This window comes from Rhinopithecus roxellana, chromosome 18, assembly GCF_007565055.1.
Source record: "Rhinopithecus roxellana isolate Shanxi Qingling chromosome 18, ASM756505v1, whole genome shotgun sequence".
NCBI classification, from domain to species: Eukaryota; Metazoa; Chordata; class Mammalia; order Primates; family Cercopithecidae; genus Rhinopithecus; species Rhinopithecus roxellana.
In genome coordinates, this window is record NC_044566.1 from 90,919,162 (window position 1) to 90,930,003 (window position 10,842).

At 32.3% G+C, this 10,842-nt stretch overlaps 1 long non-coding RNA gene across 1 annotated transcript; it reads left to right on the forward strand.

The window, feature by feature from the left end:
* The first annotated feature begins 7,235 nt into the window (after positions 1-7,235).
* LOC104682442 lies at positions 7,236-10,504 on the forward strand. The gene is made up of 2 exons (XR_750690.2): positions 7,236-7,702; positions 10,207-10,504. It is a non-coding gene; the product is annotated as an uncharacterized LOC104682442 (long non-coding RNA).
* Positions 10,505-10,842: the final 338 nt, after the last annotated feature.

A 10,842-nucleotide genomic window follows, 5' to 3' on the forward strand; every position in this document is an offset into this window, starting at 1 on the left:
GGAACTAATGGGATAGGAGATCTAAAATGCATTGTGATTTCCACTTTTTTATTTAAAAAGCAATGTATCTTTAAAACTCTTTACCAAATCAGCATATGTCTGAAAACAGTTGGTTTACAATGTCTTCTGGAAATACACTAAAGTAATTTTGTGGAAAATTTGTATTGCTTCTTATTCTTCCACAAATGATTACCTCATAAACCAAAAAGTATCTGAGACAAATCTCAATCAATTTAGAATTTTATTTGCCGAGGATGAGGACGCATACTCAGGAGACAGGTCTGTACCTTTCTGCAAAGATGATTTTGTGGGCTTCCGTATTTAGAGGGAAATGGCAGATATTGGGGAAAGAGGAAGAAATTTTACAAAGGTGTGGGTAGATAAGAGGCAAGCCATTGGTTGCATTATTTTGAGTCCCATGTGAGAGTAGAATAGAGGAATAGTCACTAGCTCATTCATCTAGCTCAGTGAATCTGCATTTTTACGAAAGATAAAATAAACATAAGGCAGAAGAAGCAATTAGATATACATCTGTCTCAGGTGAGCAGAGGGATGACTTCAGTTCTCTCCTTTGCCCCATACCTGTGAAGAAAAGCTATCAGTTTACATCGTCAGGGTGAAATTCAACAGACTGTGTTGGCGTAAATATCTTGGGGCCCACAAGGAATTTGCTAGTGCATGAATTGTGAGGGAGGCAGGTTTGCATGATGCTGTTCCCATATCGAATTCTACCTTTGCCTTAGAGAGTTTGAGGTCCCGACGTTTATTTTGCTTTCACAATGTAAATTAGAAATGTGGGTATATGCACATATGGATGCATTTGTTGTGTGTGTGTGTGTGTGTGTGTGTGTATGTATATGAATATTACTGTGTATATGTGTAAAGGTGTGTACAGACTGTGAGTATGGAGATATAAGTACGTGTGCTTATACAACAGGCAGTAATCATAGAATTAGATCTGGAATGATCTGTAAAATCATCTAAGATGTTGATCTTCAAGTCTTCTGAATTAGTTGAGAAGAAATACATATTTCAATGTATTTATTGTAGAATACCTATTCTGTTCTTTTAAAAAATGGACAAATTTTAAAGTAAAATTATTAAATTGATATTTAATATCTATACGTGAAATTGCCTAAAGTGTTTCATCTATAAAACACTTCAGCTACCTCATTTAAACATACAGAATAAAGGTAATTCGTCTATTTACTTATTTCAGTTTCGAAGAAAATAAATTATGTTTACTCAGAATTTACAGAAGTAAGTGAAATTTTAGATAATGTCTTCTTTATGAAGAAGACATTATCAAAGAAAGACATTGACTTCATTTAATTGCTTAATGACTGCCTTAGTAAAGATTATAGAAGTTAGTGGTGTCCATTAGGTTTTGTCTGCTTCCTGGCTAGATTTAGGGCATATATTGACATCATTTTTGTGTTTTTTTAGTTTAAATCTTGCAACCTTGCTAGTAGCAGACATAGCAGGCACAGGAAATGTTTAATGCATCAATCAGTGGCTGATCATCAAAAACTGAACTGAATGATAGTCTCCTGAAACTGAAACCTAAATAAGTTTAAACTTTACCCAGTTTTCCCGGAAATGTTTATACACATAGATTGGTAAGGTGTTTAGTAGATTTTAAAATAAAATAATTCTGAGTTTAATGTTGGGTTTTAAAGGATAAATATTTGATTTTAAAAGGTGAAATATTAAAATAATTTACACTCACTTTCCTATCTTCTGCAGAAGGAAATCTTAGGTTTATAAATTATTGAAACATAAAAGTAGATGATTTTATAGTGTTTAATACTTTGCATTTATTAAATAAACTTCATTTAATATGGTTTACATTGCATATTTTCATTATTTCCTATATGAAAATATTTATTTTATTTTAGTCTAAATGAACTTCTCACTTAGGCAGTGAGTAACAAAAATAGCAAGACCACTGTAAAGGAAATAACTTGCCTTGCTGGTTTGGAAGAAAGGAAAGAAGGAAGAAAAAAATGAAGGAAGGATGTAAGAAAGGAAGGAAGTGAGAGAGAAAGAAGAAAAGAGAATGAGAAAGAAGAGAGAGGGAGGCAGAGAAGGAAGGAGAAAGAGAGAAAAAGGGAGAGAAAGTGGGAAGGAGGAAAAAGCTCTGACATTTATATTTATATTATATTTATATCTATTTCTGCATATATATTATAAATAATTATATATATACATAATTAGGCCATAAACATCTGAAATCACCTAGGCAAAAGACTGAAAGTTTTCCTCCCTATCCAATTTCACCCACCCTTAGGATGTGTAAAGGTTTTCTTGTGTTGTTTTGTGTGTTTTTTTCCTCCAAACATTTGGAGACTAGTGTTGGGTTAAGAACAAAGAAAAAGATGACAAGTATCAAATTCAAAAACAACCTGTTTTAGTCAGTCGAAACTAGTCTGAACAACAGCAAAGGATTTCAGGAATTCTCTAATCCAACTGCCCTATTATCCAAATGAATAAACTAAACCCTGGGACACCAAATGACTTGCCCATAGTCGCATCATGAGTCAGCAGCAGAGAGAGTGGACCTGGTTTCAGATATTCTGAAAGTTAACCTGATCTTTTATATCAAGATCTCCAGTACCTGTTATTAAAAAGGGTTGAAAAGAAGGGGGAAAGAAACAAATTATCATGGGAATTATGCAAATTCAATGATTTTAAAGGATTTCAATTTTATTTTATCAGGCCTCCTCGAAGGTATTGTTCTATCAACTTTTTCATCTTTAGTTTTTTTCTCGCTCTAGTCTGTAAACATTTTCCTTCTTTAACTTTCATCATCCCATTCAACTGCATCCCTAATGCAATTCTTTTCATTGTCAAACATTTTTTTAAAAATCTACATTCATTGTTTCATTAGCAGATAACTCATCTATTCATCAGCATATTGCAATCTGGTTTCTATTAGTCTCACTCTTCAAAAGTAGAACTCAGCAAAATCACGTATTGAGAGATAGCAAATATTATTTTTATTGGAACTTGTATTATGCACTACTCATAGTCACAAGATATTTTGTGTATATTACTTAATTTATTCACCTAAAATAATTCAAGCACTATGTTCATTTTATCAAAGGAAAAACTGATGTTGAAATATTAAGTAGTATATTCATTATTGTTCACAGTTTGTGTAATTATATAGATCATTGCTGGGTATCATTATTGTTTATAAATTTATTTGTAACCTTCTTTCCTTCACATTACATTTTATAAAATACTTTTTCATAAATTCCCCAAGACTCAATGGATTCCTTATTCTAATATACCAAATGTATTGTTACTAGCTGCTAAATCTAATAATCTCTTTTTCAATGATAATGTCCAAAGTCAAAAGTAGTCAAATAAAAATCAATTAGAAATCATCAACTCTTTTCCTGTTCTGGTAGAGAGTGGAATTTAAGAGTGTGAGCTGCAGTCCGACATACCGGAGTTTGAACTTCATCTCTAGTACTTAAGGGACATGTGCAGCAGGAAGCAAATTTAGCTGTTCTCTGCTTTATTTACCTCATTTGTAAATTTGGAACATGACATCACTTCAAAAGATTATTGGGAACTTGACACGAGATAAAGTATGTAAAGAACTCAGTACAGTGTCTAACATATAAGAACTGTTAATTTATACTTTACTCCCTCTACTGAAATGTTTACTTTGTTTGTCTTCTCTAGTTTGGTTTTAAAATTCTAACTCTCTGATTACTCTTTCTCAGCCTCTTAGCCCTTTGTGGCTGATTCTTCTTTGTTATTATAATCCATATTTTTGCCTTTGACTTTTTCCTTCATCCTTCTCGCCGTTTTTCTTAGATGATTTTTACTAAGTCCATGGTTTCACCTGCCACTTCTGTGTGTATAGAATTATCACATCTGTAATTATGACCTCTCTCCTGGGTATTTTACAATTATTTTCAAAAAAGCCCTTTTACAATTATTTCTCAAATAACACATGAAATTCAACAAGAAATACATGCCTTGTCACCTTTCCTCCATTAAAAAATATTCTCCCAATTTTCAAAAAATAGACAAAATAGGAACCATAGTCATCCAGGAATTTTCCAGTTCCTTACCTACTATCATCCAAACATACCAAGGGGAAACACACTCCTGACAACTTGGTTTTCTTCTCTGTTGTTATCTTGTTCCTATCAGTTCAGAATCCAATATTACTCTATGGAGCATGACAGTAGCTTACTACAGACTCAAAAAAAAAAATAGAAATCTGTGATCAGGTAGAGGTACATTTCAATATGAAATTAATATTTTAGATCTATTTTTAGCTATTGTGATACATTAATTGTTGACTTATAAGTAGAAAGGCTTTCTACTGTAGTACATTGTTTTGCCACAATATTTTACTAATTATTTCTCTGAAGAAATACAGTAGTAGCAGATACTGGAATAATATCAAGATCGCAGAGCTCTAAATCTCTTAAAAAATGCTTTGTTACAAAAAAATGTACAACATTGTAATTATAATGTATTCTTGTAATAAAAGGCTATTGTATGTAATTGTCCAAGTGTCATAGTCTTATAGATCCACAAGAAAAAAGTATTTCTTTTTTGAGGTGACTAAATGATATTGTAACCTGTGGAATAACAGTGAGAAGCAAATTAAGCTTTCTAAAGTCACAACTAAATTTGTCATAATATCAAATTAATAAATGCTTTTGTTACCTTATTTTTGCATTGCTTCAATTCTGTTGTTGCTTATTCAGTAAACTTCAAAGCATATGTAACATATATCTTCATATTTAGTTATAAAAACATCAAAATATCTTAAATTGAAAATTTATCAGAATGGTAATTCAATAAGAGATTAAAGGTAATATGTTATTACATATTTCAACATTTTGCTGATAGTATAATAATTGTTGAAATGAGCTAAAATTTAATCCAAATCAAAAGACAGACACCAATACCTAAGCACAAAACACAAGACCTTCAGTGTCTTGATTTCTTTACTTCACTGCTGCATCTACTATTTCTAGCAGGTCCATAGAAGTTTGTAAACCCACATATACCTAAAATTTCTTTGGCAATAAAATGTTTTTCTTTCCAGAAAGCACCCTTTGAAATGATTTTAACACACCAGAGAGCACTTCTATCCATTCCCAGAAGAAATTCAACATCTTCTTCAAGACTTTATAATCCTCATATTATTTGCTATTGAGCGGACAGTAATAAGAAGCTATTCTGAAATGTAATGCGTGCTTCAGTTTTTTTTTTGTTTGTTTGTTTGCTTTTCCTCACTAGGCTAAAGCTATAAATAGAAAGCTCAAAATTTTACATTTATATCTTGTTCAGAGCAGATGTACATTTTAATGTAGACAACCTGAAATTCATCTGCTATTTATTTGAGACCCTATACAAAGAGTTCTTTAATGTTTAGAGTTACTAAAATATGAAGCTTGCTTGGCAGACTGAGGAAATAGAATTTTTATCATCTCAGAATATGGGTAAAACATCCAAAATACTTTGTCCTTTTTTTGGCTAGCAGCCTTGTAAGGTAACAGATGTAGTATGATATTTAAAAATCTGAAGAGAATGAGCAATTAAAATGATTATTTTAAAAACAGCACTGTCAGTACTGTTTGTTGTTAATACGTCTATATGTTTGTGTAAATACATATATAAAATGATATATGTGTAATACATATCATAAAATACATGCATATGCAATTTATAATTTGTGTGTATATATTGGTACACAAATATATATTTACTGAGAACATGCTCAATAGCTGCACTCACTTATGGATGTGTATTAGAAAAGAGTGAAACTGTTTCTCAAGAAGCCTTGTGTTTATTGGATTTTAACGCAATAGATATTTGGAATAAATGATTCTAAAATAAAATCATAAGCTTAGAATTTGAAACAAGAAATGGAGGCCATAAAATGACATCAGATGTTTTCTAAATGAATATTAATGATAAAAAGATGGTTTGCAATGCTGGCTCTGCAGTCGGTTTATCTGGATTTAAATCTCAGTTCCACCATTTACCAGCTGTTGGGTTTTGGATGAGCTACTTAAACTTTCTTCTAAAATTATTCTAAGTGTTCAGAATCTAATTCGGTATTTCTTTGTGGGTGTAAGAGAGGTCTACATGTTTTAATCTCTTACAGACAGTAGGAATGGGAGGGATGTGATGAGTTCTGGCCAGTAAGCTGTGAGTGGAAGCAATGTGTGCCCAGTTTGGGTACGCCATTTCATAGCTGCTATGAGCTCTCCATGTTTACTCCTTCCTTCCACAGTGACACTGAAAGCTAAGAATTGGATAAGAGGAGTCACAAGCAATGGTCTTTCTTAATTTATGAAGAAAAGGGGTGTATATGGCTTATTGTTCTGCAGGCCGTATAAAAAGCATGACACCAGCATCCAATTCGTGAGGGTTTCAGGTTACTTCCACTCCCGGTGGAAGGTGAAGGGGTGCCAGAACATGCGGAGATTACGTGGTGAAGGAGATCAGCCTGATTCTTGAGTGAAAATACATGGAGAATAACAATAAACATCTAATATGAGTAAGAAATAAATCTTGATTGTGTTAAACTGCTGAGAGTTTGGAATTAATTTATAACTTTGCCTAATGTACTCACTGTGTACTATAGTTTGGGTGTTGGTAGCCCAAATTGCCTGTTGAAATTTGATCCCCATGTTGGAGGTGGAGCCTAAGGGGAGATTTCTAGGTCCTAAGCGAAGATTCCTCATGAATGACTTCTCAGGGTAATGAGTTAGTTCTTGCTCTTGCTCACAAGAGTTAATTGCTAAAAAGAGCTTGCTACCTCTTCCTTTCTCTTGCTTCTTCTCTTGCCATGTGATCGCTGCACACACTGGCTCCCCTTCACCTTCCACCATAGATGGAAGCAGCCTGAAGCCTTCACTAGAAGCTGAGGCTGGTGCCACGCTTCTTGTCCAATCTGCAGAAACATAGGCCAAATATACCTCTTTTCTTTATAAGTTACCCAGTCTCGGATATTCCTTTAAGATAATAAAAATAATATAAGATCTGTGCCTTGATTTTCCCATCTATAACTGGGATAATAACAGTACCTAGTTAGTTGGATGGTTGTCAGCAAAATTTTATTGAACTAAGGGATTAACATAGCTTTGTAATTCCTATTAATAAAAGTAGTTTATATATCTTTTACTTAATTGATTTTAAATTCTAAAACATTTCATGTGTCATAAAGTCCAACAATATACACTGAGTTCACACTTTCCGCAATGCCTACCATCTCAAGTTAAAAAAAAAAAAAAGTTTCAAATATTGCCTTAATATAAAATGGCTCGAATAAGACATATAATATTTTTGTCATATAAAATATTGTATATTGACAGCAATATCCCAGTGGCTGATTTATTGATAGTGTCTTTCACCTTTAGAATCTTTTTTTTTTTTTCTATTATATATAAGGAAATACAAACTAGGTAACAGGAAGAAATGAGAAAAGGTAGAGAGAGACAATAGTGAAGACTGGTCGACATTGGAGTACAAAAGATTACTGCAGGATTCTTCTATGAGGCTGATTACAGCAGCTTTATCTTATCAAGCTTTGGCATTGAAGACCATGTGAATTCATCTACAACCCTGGTAGTGAAATAAGAACTATTTTTGTTTCTGAAATTTTAAGCTCTTTATGGACACACTTTTTACTTAATCTGCATGACATCAGAGAAAGGTATTATTTTCTATACTTTACAGATAATGAAAATATACCACAAACCACAGGAAGAATAGAGAGTCACTGTTTATCCAAAGGCATTGACTCCATGGGGAAAACAACTCTGAGGTCTTCGTTTCCATTCAGTTGTTCATTTATTGCTAACTCTCACATTGTAAGCAAGAGACAAATATGAAAAGAACAGTTTTTCAAGGCAGACAAAAGAAAACATTTTCTCTGGAGGAGCAAAGAATTTTTGCATTATTTTCATTTTGCTAAACTTTAGGGAACAATTTGACCAAAGAAAGAAGAAAAAGTGGATTAGCAGATCTCATGGACCAACAGTGTCTGGATGGTAGGAGATCCATTCAGCAGAAATAAAAATGAGAATACAATGTTTCTGATGTATTTAATTTGGAGAAAAACATTTTTCATGTTCTTTCAATAAACAAAGTTAATCACATTACATTTTACCTCTGGTAAAAGAATATTAATTAAATTGATTATGCTCACATTAGAGAACAATATAACGTATCATAGTCAAATAACATTTATGTTTATATTCATTATTACAAGCATTAAAAGGAAATAAATAGTGTTGTGGCAAATACTACTTAAACAGGCAGAGTCTCCTATATCTGGAAATTTATCATCTATACTGCTAGAGAGAGTTAAGGATATTTTAATAGTATTTAATTAACTAAAATTTAAGAGATTATTGCTTTCAGCCATTTAAAAATTACTAATTAAACATTGACTACATGCTTGGTCTGTGTTTACCATTATCCATTAAGAGCTTGTTATTTAATTGGGGAAATCCAAGTCAAGATACAGTGAATATCCAAGAAACTTATCAAACATTTGAATAAAAATAATGGCACCCATATTTTATGGTGTATTTATAGTATTCATAAAACAATAAGAAAAACTATTAATATCCACCTCTAAAAACATGGAAGAAATTTCCCATTTTCAAAATTATTAATATTCCCATCAAATAAATGCTATTTGGAACTATCTTGTTGGAAATAAATAAAATACCCTTTATCCAATAATGATATCATTGAAGAAATGAGTATCCTCATATACTTACAGTGCTATTATAAATAACTAGAATTTCTGGAGGTATTGTTTTACATATACTAGAAAGTCTTAAAATTTTACATTCCAGTTAAAACATATATTCAATATCTAGTAATTCATGCTAAATTATCATAAATATTTCCAAAGATGTGGATAAAATAAGCCTCACTGAAAATATATTTATATAAAATATTGAAACAAGTAAAATGTTCATATCCACATTACAAACTGATACGAGGAAATTCTGTTCTGTCCAAAAATGATACAGAACAATATGTAAAGACATGCAAAATGATTACAACTTAAAACATAAATGAGATGATTTTTAAAATCTCTAAATTCAGTAAAAACCCAGAGAAATCAAACTCAGTGTGGATAAAGGCACCAAAAAAATAGAATGAATAAAGTCACATACACTAGACTATGAAGAAAAATCATGTTTTGGAAAAGCTATCCACACAATACAAGAATTTTTAATTGAAGAAAAATTCACTGGAAAAGGTACAGAAATCGCAACAATTATATAGTGTACATGAAATAAAAAGAACCATGGTTTACTTTGAATGAAAATGAATGATTGGAAGGAGAAGAAAAGGGGAGACTATAATTAAGATTATTACAGCTAGCATTTATTGAACCTTACTCTGCAGCAAGAATTGTGGTAAACACTTTAAATATACTTACTTATGTAAATACCTACCACTATTCATTGAGGTAGGTAAGTACTTCTAATCCTGTTTAACAGGACAAAGTGCAGGGAAATGGTTGACTGAGAGTTCTGGAGGCAACTTGCCTTCTTTCCCATCTCAGCTCCTTTACTATTGGCTGTGAAAGCTTATCAAGTTACATAGCTGCTGTATGACTCATATTAAAATAAAGACAATAACAGTACCTAGCTCAACAACTGCTATAAAAATTAAATAACTTAACACATATAATGTTATGATACTCTCTAGCAAATGGTAAATGCTATAAAATTTTAATTTTTAAAAAAATTTTTGTATATAATTATTACAGGTACATAATAGTTGCATATATTTATGCAGTATATGTGATGTTTTTATACAGGCATGTAATGTGTAACAATGAAAACAGGGTAATTGGGATATAAATTGATTCTTAAAAATTCTAAGTAATGCTCAAGGTAACACTATTAGTAAATAAATTGCAGAATGGGGACTTGAAGCCAGATCTGTGTGATCACAAAGCCTGGGTTCATAAGTACCATGCTGTCTCCTTGGTTCATACCCACAGGCTACAGTGAAATGCCTTCTCATACCTTGGAAATAAGGGAAAATGTCTTTTCCTCTGATTTGATACACAATCAGAACAGAAGCAGGAAAGAGCTCTTTGAAGAAGAGAATGGTTTTGAGACCTCAGGCTTCCCACACCCTGAGAAAGGTTCTGTGTTTGTAAAGAAATCATGTGTTAATCAGCAGAGACTTACCAGCTTTTGAAACCAAAAGAAGAGCATCCCAGAGAAAGTATGCATGGAAGCACTGAGAAGCACAGAGGGAATCAAAGCCAAATGGCTGTATGTATCCCATCTCCATTGGCTGAATCCTTCGAGGCTTCAGCCTGCTGTGAAGAAACATTTCATTCATTCTACAGTTTGATTCACCTGGTTCTTCTTTGGCTTCTCACTATGATCTATCTTCAGAAAAAAGTGCAGTGACCATGCCACATGAATATGGAAGTCTTTGTAACACATTTTCATTATATTTTCATGCTCATTGATTTTCTGAACCAATCTTGGTAATATGAATAATTTAAGTTGACTGCATATTTTATTGTTTAAACCACAGTACTTTAAGAGTAAAAAAGAGCCCAATCAATGCCATGAGAAAACAGGCTGAAAACAAACTCTCATGGGAAATTTGGGGCTTATTGTCAGGCTAGGTCAATATGACTTAATGCCTGAGATTTTAAAATATTCTCTCTATCCTCACTCCTTTCCCAAATTCAATTTTTCAACATATAGACTGTATAGCCTAATACACTCAGGGTAATTGTTCTTGAATTAAGGTAATGCTTGATATGATTTGAATGATGGCTGTGTGATCCTGGATAAGGTA